Here is a 15898-nt window from a genome sequence, read left to right on the forward strand (position 1 = left end):
GAATACTGGTCATTGTATCAGTGACGCTGCTCCTGAATACTGGTCATCGCAGAAGTGACACTGGTCCTGAATAAAGGTCATCGCATCAGTGACGCTGCTCCTGAATACTGGTCACCGCATCAGTGACGCTGCTCCCGAATACTGGTCATCGCATAAGTGACACTGGTCCTGAATACAGGTCATCGCATCAGTGACACTGCTCCTGAATACTGGTCATTGTATAAGTGACACTGGTCTTGAATATGAGTCATCGCACCAGTGACATTGATCCTGAATATTGGTCATCGCATCAGTGACACTGCTTCTGAATACTGGTCAACGCATTAGTGACGCTGCTCCTGAATACTGGTCATAGTCTCAGTGACGCTGGTCCTGAAACTGGTCATCGCACCAGTGACACAGGTGCTGAATACAGGTCATCGCACCAGTGACACTGGTCCTGAATACAGGTCATCGTATCAGTGACACTGGTCCTGAATACTGGTCATCGCATCAGCGACACTGCTTCTGAATACTGGTCAACGCATCAGTGACGCTGGTCCTGAATACTGGCCACCACATCAGTGACACTGGTCCTGAATACTGGTTACCGCACCAGTGACACTGGTCCTGAATACAGGTCACCGCACCAGTGAGACTGGTCCTGAATACTGGTCTCCACACCAGTGACACTGGTCCTGAATACTGGTCACTGCTCCAGTGGCACTGCTCCAGAATACTGGTCATCGCACCTGTGACACTGCTCCTGAATACTGGTCACCGCACCAGTGACCCTGGTCCTGAATACTGGTCATCGCATCAGTGACTCTGGTCCTGAATACAGGTCATTGCATCTATAACACTGTTCCTGAATACAGGTCATCACATCAGTGACACTGGTCATGAATACAGGTCATCGCACCAGTGCCGCTGCTCCTGAATACTGGTCATCGCAGACGTGACACTGGTCCTGAATACTGGTCATTGCACCAGTGACAGTGCTCCTGAATCCTGGTCACCGCATTAGTGACGTTGCTCCTGAATACTGGTCATCGCATCATGACACTGCTCCTGAATACTGGTCATTGTATCAGTGACGCTGCTCCTGAATACAGGTCATCGCACCATGACACTGCTCCTGAATACTGGTCATTGTATCAGTGACGCTGCTCCTGAATACTGGTCATCGCATAAGTGACACTGGTCCTGAATAAAGGTCATCGCATCAGTGACGCTGCTCCTGAATACTGGTCACCGCATCAGTGACGCTGCTTCTGAATACAGGTCATCGCATCAGTGACGCTGCTCCTGAATACTGGTCACCGCATCAGTGACGCTGCTTCTGAATACAGGTCATCGCATCAGTGACGCTGCTCCTGAATACTGGTCACCGCATCAGTGACACTGCTCCCGAATACAGGTCATCGAATAAGTGACACTGGTCCTGAATACAGGTCATTGTATAAGTGACACTGGTCTTGAATATGAGTCATCGCACCAATGACATTGATCCTGAATATTGGTCATCGCATCAGTGACACTGGTCCTGAATACTGGTCATCGCACCAGTGACACTGGTCCTGAATACTGGTCACCGCATCAGTGACACTGGTCCTGAATACTGGTCATCGCATCAGCGACACTGCTTCTGAATACTGGTCAACGCATCAGTGACGCTGGTCCTGAATACTGGCCACCACATCAGTGACACTGGTCCTGAATACTGGTTACCGCACCAGTGACACTGGTCCTGAATACAGGTCACCGCACCAGTGAGACTGGTCCTGAATACTGGTCTCCACACCAGTGACACTGGTCCTGAATACAGGTCTTCGCACCAGTGAGACTGGTGCTGAGTACTGGTCACGGCAGCAGTGGCACTGGTCCTGAATACAGGTCATCGAACCAGTGAGGCTGGACCTGAATACTGGTCACCGCACCAGTGACACTGGCCCAGAATACTGGTCACCGCACCAGTGACACTGGTCCTGAATACTGTTCATCGCATCAGTGACACTGGTGCTGAATACTGGTCATTGCACAATTGACACTGGTCCTGAATACTGGTCATTGCATCAGTGACACTGGTCCTGAATACAGGTCTCGCATAAGTGACACTGGTCCTGAATACAGGTCATTGCACCAGTGATACTGGTCCTGAATACTGGTCATCGCATCAGTGACACTGCTCCTGAATACTGGTCACCGCACCAGTGACACTGGTCCTGAATACTGGTCATCGTATCAGTGACACTGGTCCTGAATACAAGTCATCGCACCAGTGCCACTGGTCCTGAGTACTGGTCACTGCACCAGTGACACTGGTCCTGAATACTGGTCATTGCATCAGTGACACTGGTTCTGACTACAGGTCATTGCACCAGTGATACTGGTCCTGAATACTGGTCATCGCATCAGTGATACTGGTCCTGAATACTGGTCATCGCATCAGTGACATTGGTCCTGAATACTGGTCACCGCATTAGTGACACTGGTCCTGAATACTGGTCATCACACCAGTGACACTGGTCCTGAATACAGTTCACTGCATCAGTGAGACTGCTCCTAAATACTGGTCACCGCAGCAGTGTCACTGGTCCTGAGTACTGGTCACAGCACCAGTGACACTGGTCCTGAATACTGGTCACCGCACCAGTGACACTGGTCCTGAATAGTGGTCATCGCACCAGTGACACTGCTCCTGAATACTGGTCATCGTATAAGTGACACTGGTCCTGAATAATGGTCACCGCACCAGTCATACTGGTCCTGAATACTGGTCATCGCATAAGTGACACAGGTCCTGAATCCTGGTCATCGCATCAGTGACGCTGGTCCTTAATACTTGTCCCCGCAAGTGACGCTGGTCCTGAATACTGGTCACAGCACCAGTGGCACTGGTCCTGAATACTGGTCACCGCACCAGTGACACTGGTCCTGAATACTGGTCATCGCAGCAGTGACACTGGACCTGAATACTGGTCTCCACACCAGTGACACTGGTCCTGAATACAGGTCATTGCACCAGTGAGACTGGTCCTGAGTACTGGTCACGGCAGCAGTGGCACTGGTCCTGAATACAGGTCATCGATCCAGTGAGGCTGGTCCTGAATACTGGTCACCGCACCAGTGACACTGGCCCTGAATACTGGTCACCGCACCAGTGACACTGGCCCTGAATACTGGTCATTGCATCAGTGACACCGGTCCTGAATACTGGTCATTGCACCAGTGATATTGCTCCTGAATACTGGTCACCGCATCAGTGACGCTGGTACAGAATACTAGTCACTGCATCAGTGACACTGGTCCTGAATACTGGTCATCGCATCAGTGACACTGGTGCTGAATACTGGTCATCGCACCAGTGACGCTGGTCCTGAATACTGGTCATTGCATCAGTGACACTGGTCCTGAATACTGGTCACGCATCAGAGACACTGGTCCTGAATACTGGTCACTGCTCCAGTGGCACTGCTCCAGAATACTGGTCATTGCACCTGTGACGCTGCTCCTGAATACTGGTCATCGCATAAGTGACACTGGTCCTGAATACTGGTCACCGCATAAGTGACACTGGTCCTGAATACTGGTCATCGCACAAGTGACACTGGTCCTGAATACAGGTCATCGCACCAGTGCCACTGGCCCTGAATACTGGTCACTGCACCAGTGACATGGGTCCTGAATACAGGTCACTGCACCAGTGACATGGGTCCTGAATACAGGTCATTGCATCAGTGACACTGGTCCTGAATCCTGGTCATCGCATCAGTGACACTGCTCCTGAATACTGGTCACCGCATTAGTGACGCTGGTCCTGAATACTGGTCATCGCAACAGTGACGCTGGTGCTGAACAATGGTCATCGTAACAGTGACGCTGCTCCTGAATACTGATCATTGCACCAGTGACGCTGGTCCTGAATACTGGTCATTGCAACAGTGACAGTGCTCCTGAATCCTGGTCACCGCATTAGTGACGCTGCTCCTGAATACTGGTCATCGCATCATGACACTGCTCTTAAATACTGGTCATTGTATCAGTGACGCTGCTCCTGAATACTGGTCATCGCAGAAGTGACAATGGTCCTGAATACAGGTCATCGCATCAGTGACACTGCTCCTGAATACTGGTCATTGTATAAGTGACACTGGTCTTGAATACTAGTCATCGCACCAATGAAATTGATCCTGAATATTGGTCATCGCATCAGTGACACTGCTCCTGAATACTGGTCACCGCATTAGTGATGCTGCTCCTGAATACTGGTCATTGTCTCAGTGACGCTGGTCCTGAAACTGGTCATCGCACCGGTGACACAGGTTCTGAATACTGTCATCACACCAGTGACACTGGTCCTGAATACTGGTCACCGCATCAGTGACGCTGCTCCTGAATACTGGTCATTGTCTCAGTGACACTGGTCCTGAATACTGGTCATCGCATCAGCGACACTGCTTCTGAACACTGGTCAACGCATCAGTTATGCTGGTCCTGAATACTGGTCATCGCATTACTGATGCTGCTCCTGAATACTGGTCATTGTCTCAGTGACGCTGGTCCTGAATACTGGTCATTGCATCAGTGACTCTGGTCCTGAATACTGGTCACCGTATTCATGACACTGCTCCTGAATACTGGTCATCGCATCAGTGACTCTGGTCCTGAATACAGGTCATTGCATCTATAACACTGGTCCTGAATACAGGTCATCACATCAGTGACACTGGTCGTGAATACAGGTCATCGCACCAGTGACGCTGCTCCTGAATACTGCTCATCGCAACAGTGACGCTGGTGCTGAATACTGGTCATCGCAACAGTGACGCTGCTCCTGAATACTGGTCATTGCACCAGTGACGCTGGTCCTGAATACTGGTCATTGCACCAGTAACAGTGCTCCTGAATCCTGGTCACCGCATTAGTGACGCTGCTCCTGAATACTGGTCATCGCATCATGACACTGCTCCTGAATACTGGTCATTGTATCAGTGACGCTGCTCCTGAATACTGGTCATCGCACCATGACACTGCTCCTGAATACTGGTCATTGTATCAGTGACGCTGCTCCTGAATACTGGTCATCGCATAAGTGACACTGGCCCTGAATAAAGGTCATCGCATCAGTGACGCTGCTCCTGAATACTGGTCACCGCATCAGTGACGCTGCTCCTGAATACTGGTCACCGCATAAGTGACACTGGTCCTGAATACAGGTCTTCGCATCAGTGACACTGCTCCTGAATACTGGTCACTGTATAAGTGACACTGGTCTTGAATATGAGTCATCGCACCAGTGACATTGATCCTGAATATTGGTCATCGCATCAGTGACACTGCTTCTGAATACTGGTCAACGCATTAGTGACGCTGCTCCTGAATACTGGTCATAGTCTCAGTGACGCTGGTCCTGAATACTGGTCATCGCACCAGTGACACAGGTGCTGAATACAGGTCATCGCACCAGTGACGCTGCTCCTGAATACTGGTCACCGCATCAGTGACGCTGCTCCTGAATACTGGTCATCGCATAAGTGACACTGGTCCTGAATACAGGTCATCGCATCAGTGACAATGCTCCTGAATACTGGTCATTGTATAAGTGACACTGGTCTTGAATATGAGTCATCGCACCAGTGACATTGATCCGGAATATTGGTCATCGCATCAGTGACAGTGCTTCTGAATACTGGTCAATGCATCAGTGACGCTGTTCCTGAATACTGGTCATAGTCTCAGTGACGCTGGTCCTGAAACTGGTCATCGCACCAGTGACACAGGTACTGAATACAGGTCATCGCACCAATGACACTGGTCCTGAATACTGGTCACTGCATCCGTGACATTGGTCCTGAATACTGGTCACCGCACCAGTGACACTGGTCCTGAATACAAGTCATCGCACCAGTGACACTGGTCCTGAATACTGGTCACCGCATTAGTGACGCTACTCCTGAATACTGGTCATTGTCTCAGTGACGCTGGTCCTGAAACTGGTCATCGCACCAGTGACACAGGTGCTGAATACAGGTCATCGCACCAGTGGCACTGGTCCTGAATACTGGTCACCGCATCAGTGACACTGGTCCTGAATACAGGTCATCGTATCAGTGACACTGGTCGTGAATACTGGTCATCGCATCAGCGACACTGCTTCTGAATACTGGTCAACGTATCAGTGACGCTGGTCCTGATTACTGGCCACCACAGCAGTGACACTGGTCCTGAATACTGGTTACCGCACCAGTGACACTGGTCCTGAATACAGGCCACCGCACCAGTGAGACTGGTCCTGAATACTGGTCTCCACACCAGTGACACTGGTCCTGAATACAGGTCTTCGCACCAGTGAGACTGGTCCTGAGTACTGGTCACGGCAGCAGTGGCACTGGTCCTGAATACAGGTCATCGAACCAGTGAGGCTGGTCCTGAATACTGGTCACCGCACCAGTGACACTGGCCCAGAATACTGGTCACCGCACCAGTGACACTGGTCCTGAATACTGTTCATCGCATCAGTGACACTGGTGCTGAATACTGGTCATCGCACAATTGACACTGGTCCTGAATACTGGTCATTGCATCAGTGACACTGGTCCTGAATACAGGTCACGCATCAGTGACACTGGTCCTGAATACTGGTCACTGCTCCAGTGGCACTGCTCCAGAATACTGGTCATCGCACCTGTGACACTGCTCCTGAATACTGGTCACCGCACCAGTGACACTGGTCCTGAATACTGGTCACCGCACCAGTGACACTGGTCCTGAATACTGGTCATCGTATCAGTGACACTGCCTGTGAATACTGGTCACTGCACCAGTGACACTGGTCCTGAATACAGGTCATTGCATCAGTGACACTGGTTCTGACTACAGGTCATTGCACCAGTGATACTGGTCCTGAATACTGGTCATCGCATCAGTGATACTGGTCCTGAATACTGGTCATCGCATCAGTGACATTGGTCCTGAATACTGGTCACCGCATCAGTGACACTGGTCCTGAATACTGGTGATCACACCAGTGACACTGGTCCTGAATACAGTTCACTGCATCAGTGAGACTGCTCCTAAATATTGGTCACCGCACCATAGACACTGGTCCTGAATACTGGTCACCGCACCAGTGACACTGGTCCTGAATAGTGGTCATCGCACCAGTGACACTGCTCCTGAATACTGGTCATCGTATAAGTGACACTGGTCCTGAATAATGGTCACCGCACCAGTCATACTGGTCCTGAATACTGGTCATCGCCTAAGTGACACTGGTCCTGAATCCTGGTCATCGCATCAGTGCCGCTGGTCCTTAATACTGGATTCCGCAAGTGACGCTGGTCCTGAATACTGGTCACAGCACCAGTGGCACTGGTCCTGAATACTGGTCACCGCACCAGTGACACTGGTCCTGAATACTGGTCATCGCACCAGTGACACAGGTCCTGAATACTGGTCTTCGCACCAGCGAGACGGGTCCTGAATACTGGTCTCCACACCAGTGACACTGGTCCTGAATACAGGTCATCGCACCAGTGAGACTGGTCCTGAGTACTGGTCACGGCAGCAGTGGCACTGGTCCTGAATACAGGTCATCGAACAAGTGAGGCTGGTCCTGAATACTGGTCACCGCACCAGTGACACTGGCCCTGAATACGTGTCACCGCACCATTGACACTGGCCCTGAATACTGGTCATTGCATCAGTGACACCGGTCCTGAATACTGGTCATTGCACCAGTGACATTGCTCCTGAATACTGGTCACCGCATCAGTGACGCTGGTACAGAATACTAGTCACTGCATCAGTGACACTGGTCCTGAATACTGGTCATCGCATCAGTGACACCGGTGCTGAATACTGGTCATTGCATCAGTGACACTGGTCCTGAATACTAGTCACGCATCAGAGAAACTGGTCCTGAATACTGGTCACTGCTCCAGTGGCACTGCTCCAGAATACTGGTCATCGCACCTGTGACGCTGCTCCGGAATACTGGTCATCGCATAAGTGCCACTGGTCCTGAATACTGGTCACCGCATAAGTGACACTGGTCCTGAATACTGGTCATCGCACAAGTGACACTGGTCCTGAATACAGGTCATCGCAGCAGTGACACTGGTCCTGAATACAGGTCATCGCACCAGTGCCACTTGCCCTGAATACTGGTCACTGCACCAGTGACATGGGTCCTGAATACAGGTCATCGCATCAGTGACACTGGTCCTGAATCCTAGTCATCGCATCAGTGACACTGCTCCTGAATACTGGTCACCGCATTAGTGACGCTGGTCCTGAATACTGGTCATCGCAACAGTAACGCTGGTGCTGAATACTGGTCATCGCAACAGTGACGCTGGTCCTGAATACTGGTCATTGCACCAGTGTCACTGGTCCTGAGTACTGGTCATTGCACCAGTGACAGTGCTCCTGAATCCTGGTCACCGCATTAGTGACGCTGCTCCTGAATACTGGTCATCGCATCATGACTCTGCTCCTAAATACTGGTCATTGTATCAGTGACGCTGCTCCTGAATACTGGTCATCGCAGAAGTGACACTGGTCCTGGATACAGGTCATCGCATCAATGACGCTGCTTCTGAATACTGGTCACCGCATCAGTGACGCTGCTCCTGAATACTAGTCATCGCAAAAGTGACACTGCTCCTGAATACTGGTCATTGTATAAGTGACACTGGTCTTGAATACTAGTCATCGCACCAATGACATTGATCCTGAATATTGGTCATCGCATCAGTGACATTGGTCCTGAATACTGGTCACCGCATCAGTGATGCTGCACCTGAATACTGGTCATTGTCTCAGTGACGCTGGTCCTGAAACTGGTCATCGCACCAGTGAGACAGGTTCTGAATACAGGTCATCGCACCAGTGACGCTGCTCCTGAATACTGGTCATTGTCTCAGTGACGCTGGTCCTGAAACTGGTCATCGCACCAGTGACACAGGTGCTGAATACAGGTCCTCGCACCAGTGACACTGGTCCTAAATACTGGTCACCGCATCAGTGACACTGGTCCTGAATACAGGTCACCGCATCAGCGACACTGCTTCTGAATACTGGTCAACGCATCAGTGACGCTGGTCCTGAATACTGGCCACGGCATCAGTGACACTGGTCCTGAATACTAGTCATCGCACCAGTGACACTGCTTCTGAATACTGGTCAATGCATCAGTGACACTGGACCTGAATACGGGTGTCCGGACCAGTGACACTGGTCCTGAATACAGGTCATCGCACCAGTGACACTGGTCCTGAATACTGGTCTCCACACCAGTGACACTGGTCCTGAATACAGGTCATCGCACCAGTGAGACTGGTCCTGAGTACTGGTCACGGCAGCAGTGGCACTGGTCCTGAATACAGGTCATCGAACCAGTGAGGCTGATCCTGAATACTGGTCACCGCACCAGTGACACTGGCCCTGAATACTGGTCATCGCATCAGTGACACTGGTCCTGAATACAGGTCACGCATCAGTGACACTGGTCCTGAATACTGGTCACTGCTCCAGTGGCACTGCTCCAGAATACTGGTCATCGCACCTGTGACACTGCTCCTGAATACTGGTCATTGCATAGGTGACACTGGTCCTGAATACAGGTCACGCATCAGTGACACTGGTCCTGAATACTGGTCACTGCTCCAGTGGCACTGCTCCAGAATACTGGTCATCGCACCTGTGACACTGGTCCTGAATACTGGTCACCGCACCAGTGACACTGGTCCTGAATACTGGTCATCGTATCAGTGACACGGCCTGTGAATACTGGTCAACGCATCAGTGACACTAGACTTGAATACGGGTGTCCGCACCAGTGACACTGGTCCTGAATACTGGTCATCGCACCAGTGACACTGGTCCTGAATACAGGTCATCGCACCAGTGAGACTGGTCTTGAATACTGGTCTCCACACCAGTGACACTGGTCCTGAATACAGGTCACCGAACGAGTGAGGCTGGTCCTGAATACTGGTCACCGCACCAGTGACACTGGCCCTGAATACTGGTCACCGCACTAGTGACACTGGCCCTGAATACTGGTCATTGCATCAGTGACACTGGTCCTGAATACTGGTCACGCATCAGAGACACTGGTCCTGAATACTGGTCACTGCTCCAGTGGCACTGCTCCTGAATACTGGTCATCGCATAAATGACGCTGCTCCTGAATACTGGTCATCGCATAAGTGACACTGCTCCTGAATACTGGTCACCGCATAAGTGACACTGGTCCTGAATACTGGTCATCGCACAAGTGACACTGGTCCTGAATACTGGTCATCGCAGCAGTGCCACTGGCCCTGAATACTGGTCACTGCACCATTGACATGGGTCCTGAATACAGGTCATCGCATCAGTGGCACTGGTCCTGAATCCTGGTCATTGCATCAGTGACACTGCTCCTGAATACTGGTCACCGCATTAGTGACGTTGGTCCTGATACTGGTCATCGCAACAGTGACGCTGGTGCTGAATACTGGTCATCGCAACAGTGACGCTGGTGCTGAATACTGGTCATCGCAACAGTGACGCTGGTCCTGAATACTGGTCATTGCACCAGTGACGCTTGTCCTGAATACTGGTCATTGCACCAGTGACAGTGCTTCTGAATCCTGGTCAACGCATTAGTGACGCTGCTCCTGAATACTGGTCATCGCATCATGACACTGCTCCTGAATACTGGTCATCGCAGAAGTGACACTGGTCCTGAATACAGGTCATCGCATCAATGACGCTGCTCCTGAATACTGGTCTTCGCAAAAGTGACACTGGTCCTGAATACAGGTCATCGCATCAGTGACACTGCTCCTGAATACTGGTCATTGTATAAGTGACACTGGTCTTGAATACTAGTCATCGCACCAATGACATAGATCCTGAATATTGGTCATCGCATCAGTGACACTGCTTCTGAGTACTGGTCACCGCATTAGTGACGCTGCTCCTGAATACTGGTCATTGTCTCAGTGACGCTGGTCCTGAAACTGGTCATCGCACCAGTGACACAGGTGCTGAATACAGGTCATCGCACCAGTGCCACTGGTCCTGAATACTGGTCACCGCATCAGTGTCACTGGTCCTGAATACAGGTCATCATATCAGTGACACTGGTCCTGAATACAGGTCATCGCATCAGCGACACTGCTTCTGAATACTGGTCAACGCATCAGTGACGCTGGTCCTGAATACTGGCCACGGCATCAGTGACACTGGTCCTGAATACTAGTCATCGCATCTGCGACACTGCTTCTGAATACTGGTCAATGCATCAGTGACACTGGACCTGAATACGGGTGTCCGCACCAGTGACACTGGTCCTGAATACAGGTCATCGCACCAGTGACCCTGGTCCTGAATACTGGTCTCCACACCAGTGACACTGGTCCTGAATACATGTCATCACACCAGTGAGACTGGTCCTGAGTACTGGTCACGGCAGCAGTGGCACTGGTCCTGAATACAGGTCATCGAACCAGTGAGGCTGGTCCTGAATACTGGTCACCGCACCAGTGACACTGGCCCTGAATACTGGTCATCGCATCAGTGACACTGGTCCTGAATACAGGTCACGCATCAGTCACACTGGTCCTGAATACTGGTCACTTCTCCAGTGGCACTGCTCCAGAATACTGGTCATCGCACCTGTGACACTGGTCCTGAATACTGGTCACCGCACCAGTGACACTGGTCCTGAATACTGGTCACCGCACCAGTGACACTGGTCCTGAATACAGGTCATTGCGCCAGTGAGACTGGTCTTGAATACTGGTCTCCACACCAGTGACACTGGTCCTGAATACAGGTCATCGCACCAGTGAGACTGGTCCTGAGAACTGGTCACGGCAGCAGTGGCACTGGTACTGAATACAGGTCATCGAACCATGAGGCTGGTCCTGAATACTGGTCACCGCACCAGTGACACTGGCCCTGAATACTGGTCACCGCACCAGTGACACTGGCCCTGAATACTGGTCACCGCACCAGTGACACTGGCCCTGAATACTGGTCATTGCATCAGTGACACCGGTCCTGAATACTGGTCATTGCACCAGTGTCATTGCTCCTGAATACTGGTCACCTCATTAGTGACGCTGGTCCAGAATGCTTGTCACTGCATCAGTGACACTGTTCCTGAATGCTGTTCATCGCATCAGTGACTCTGTTGCTGAATACTGGTCATCGCACCAGTGACGCTGGTCGTGAATACTGGTCATTGCATCAGTGAAACTGGTCCTGAATACTGGTCACGCATCAGTGAAACTGGTCCTGAATACTGGTCACTGCTCCAGTGTCACTGCTCCAGAATACTGGTCATTGCACCTGTGACACTAGTCCTGAATACTGGTCACCACACCAGTGACACTGGTCCTGAATACTGGTCATCGCATCAGTGATACTGGTCCTGAATATTGGTCAACGCATCAGTGACACTGGACCTGAATACGGGTGTCCGCACCAGTGACACTGGTTCTGAATACAGGTCATCGCACCAGTGAGACTGCTCCTGAATACTGGTCTCCACACCAGTGACACTGGTCCTGAATACAGGTCAACGCACCAGTGAGACTGGTCCTGAGTACTGGTCACCGCAGCAGTGGCACTGGTCCTGAATACTGGTCATTGCATCTATAACACTGGTCCTGAGTACTGGTCACCGCATCAGTGACACTGGTCCTGAATACTGGTCATCGCATCAGTGACACTGGTCCTGAATACTGGTCATCGCATCAGTGAGACTGCTCCTGAATACTGGTCATCGCATCAGTGACACTGGTCCTGAATACTGGTTATTGCATCAGGGACACTGCTCCTGAATACTGGTCATCGCAACAGTGACACTGGTCCTGAATACTGGTCATTGCATCTATAACACTGGTCCTGAATACAGGTCATCACATCAGTGACACTGGTCCTGAATACAGGTCATCGTATCAGTGACGCTGCTCCTGAATACTGGTCATCGCATACGTGACACTGGTCCTGAATACTGCTCATTGCACCAGTAACAGTGCTCTTGAATCCTGGTCACCGCATTAGTGATGCTGCTCCTGAATACTGGTCATCGCATCATGACACTGCTCCTGAATACTGGTCATTGTATCAGTGACGCTGCTCCTGAATACTGTTCATTGCATAAGTGACACTGGTCCTGAATACTGGTCATCGCATCATGACACTGCTCCTGAATACTGGTCATCGCATCAGTGACGCTGCACCTGAATACTGGTCACCTCATCAGTGACGCGGCTCCTGAATACTGGTCATCGCAAAAGTGACACTGGTCCTGAATACAGGTCATCGCTTCAATGACACTGCTCCTGAATACTGGTCATTGTATAAGTGACACTGGTCTTGAATACTAGTCATCGCACCAATGACATTGATCCTGAATATTGGTCATCGCATCAGCGTCGCTGCTTCTGAATACTGGTCAACGCATCAGTGACACTGGACCTGAATACGGGTGTCCGCACCAGTGACACTGGTCCTGAATACTGGTTTCCGCACCAGTAACACTGGTCCTGAATACAGGTCATCGCACCAGTGACACTGGTCCTGAATACTGGCCTCCACACCAGTGACACTGGTCCTGAATACAGGTCATCGCAACAGTGCGACTGGTCCTGATTACTGGTCACGGCAGCAGTGGCACTGGTCCTGAATACAGGTCATCGAACCTGTGAGGCTGGTCCTGAATACTGGGCACCGCACCAGTGACACTGGTCCTGAATACAGGTCATCGTATCAGTGACACTGGTCCTGAATACTGGTCATCGCATCAGCGACACTGCTTCTGAATACTGGTCAACGCATCAGTGACGCTGGTCCTGAATACTGGCCACGGCATCAGTGACACTGGTCCTGAGTACTGGTCATCGCATCAGCGACACTGCTTCTGAATACTGGTCAATTCATCAGTGACACTGGACCTGAATACGGGTGTCCGCACCAGTGACACTGGTCCTGAATACAGGTCATCGCATCAGTGACACTGGTCCTGAATACTGGTCTCCACACCAGTGACACTGGCTCTGAATACTGGTCATTGCATCAGTGACACCAGTCCTGAATACTGGTCATTGCACCAGTACCACTGGTCCTGAATACTGGTCATCGCAGCAGATGACACTGGTCCTGAATACAGGTCGTCGCATCAGTTCCACTGGTCCTGAATACTGGTCATCGCATCAGCGACACTGGTCCTTAATACAGGTCATCGCATCAGTGACACTGCTCCTGAATACAGGTCATCGCATCAGTGACACTGGTCCTGAATACTGGTCATTGCTCCAGTACCACTGATCCTGAATACTGGTCATCGCATCGGTGAAACTGGTCCTGAATACTGGTCATCGCATCAGTGACACTGGTCCTGAATACTGGTCACCGTATTAGTGACACTGCTCCTGAATACTGTTCATCGCAACAGTGACACTGGTCCTGAATACTGGTCAGTGCATCTATAACACTGGTCCTGAATACTGGTCATCGCATCAGTGACACTGGTCCTGAATACAGGTCGTCGCATCAGTTCCACTGGTCCTGAATACGGGTCATCGCATCAGCGACACTGGTCCTTAATACAGGTCATCGCATCAGTGACGCTGCTCCTGAATACAGGTCATCTCATCAGTGACACTGGTCCTGAATACTGGTCATTGCACCAGTACCTCTGATCCTGAATACTGGTCATCGCATCAGTGACACTGGTCCTGAATACTGGTCATCGCATCAGTGACACTGGTCCTGAATACTGGTCACCGTATTAGTGACACTGCTCCTGAATACTGGTCCTCGCAACAGTGACACTGGTCCTGAATACTGGTCATTGCATCTATAACACTGGTCCTGAATACAGGTCATCGCACCAGTGACGCTGCACCTGAATACTGGTCTTCGCAAAAGTGACACTGGTCCTTATTACAGGTCATCGCATCAGTGACACTGCTCCTGAATACTGGTCATTGTATAAGTGACACTGGTCTTGAATACTAGTCATCGCACCAATGACATTGATCCTGATTATTGGTCATCGCATCAGTGACACTGCTTCTGAATACTGGTCACCGCATTAGTGACGCTGCTCCTGAATACTGGTCATTGTCTCAGTGACGCTGGTCCTGAAACTGGTCATCGCACCAGTGACACAGGTGCTGAATACAGGTCATTGCACTACTGACACTGGTCCTGAATACTGGTCACCGCATCAGTGACGCTGCTCCTGAATACTGGTCATTGTCTCAGTGACGCTGGTCCTGAAACTGGTCATCGCACCAGTGACAATGGTCCTGAATACAGGTCATCGTATCAGTGACACTGGTCCTGAATACTGGTCATCGCATCAGTGACACTGCTTCTGAATACTGGTCAACGCATCAGTGACGCTAGTCCTGAATACCGGCCACCGCATCAGTGACACTGGTCCTGAATACTAGTCATCGCATCAGCGACACTGCTTCTGAATACTGGTCAACGCATCAGTGACACTGGACCTGAATACGGGTGTCCGTACCAGTGACACTGGTCCTGAATACTGGGTACCGCACCAGTGACACTGGTCCTGAATACAGGTCATCGCACCAGTGACACTGGTCCTGAATACAGGTCACGCATCAGTCACACTGGTCCTGAATACTGGTCACTTCTCCAGTGGCACTGCTCCAGAATACTGGTCATCGCACCTGTGACACTGGTCCTGAATACTGGTCACCGCACCAGTGACACTGGTCCTGAATACTGGTCACCGCACCAGTGACACTGGTCCTGAATACAGGTCATTGCGCCAGTGAGACTGGTCTTGAATACTGGTCTCCACACCAGTGACACTGGTCCTGAATACAGGTCATCGCACCAGTGAGACTGGTCCTGAGAACTGGTCACGGCAGCA

The sequence above is a fragment of the Chiloscyllium plagiosum genome, unplaced genomic scaffold, assembly GCF_037043375.1.
Source record: "Chiloscyllium plagiosum isolate Xiang-an unplaced genomic scaffold, Cpla_swu_hap1 HiC_scaffold_5, whole genome shotgun sequence".
Lineage (NCBI taxonomy): Eukaryota > Metazoa > Chordata > Chondrichthyes > Orectolobiformes > Hemiscylliidae > Chiloscyllium > Chiloscyllium plagiosum.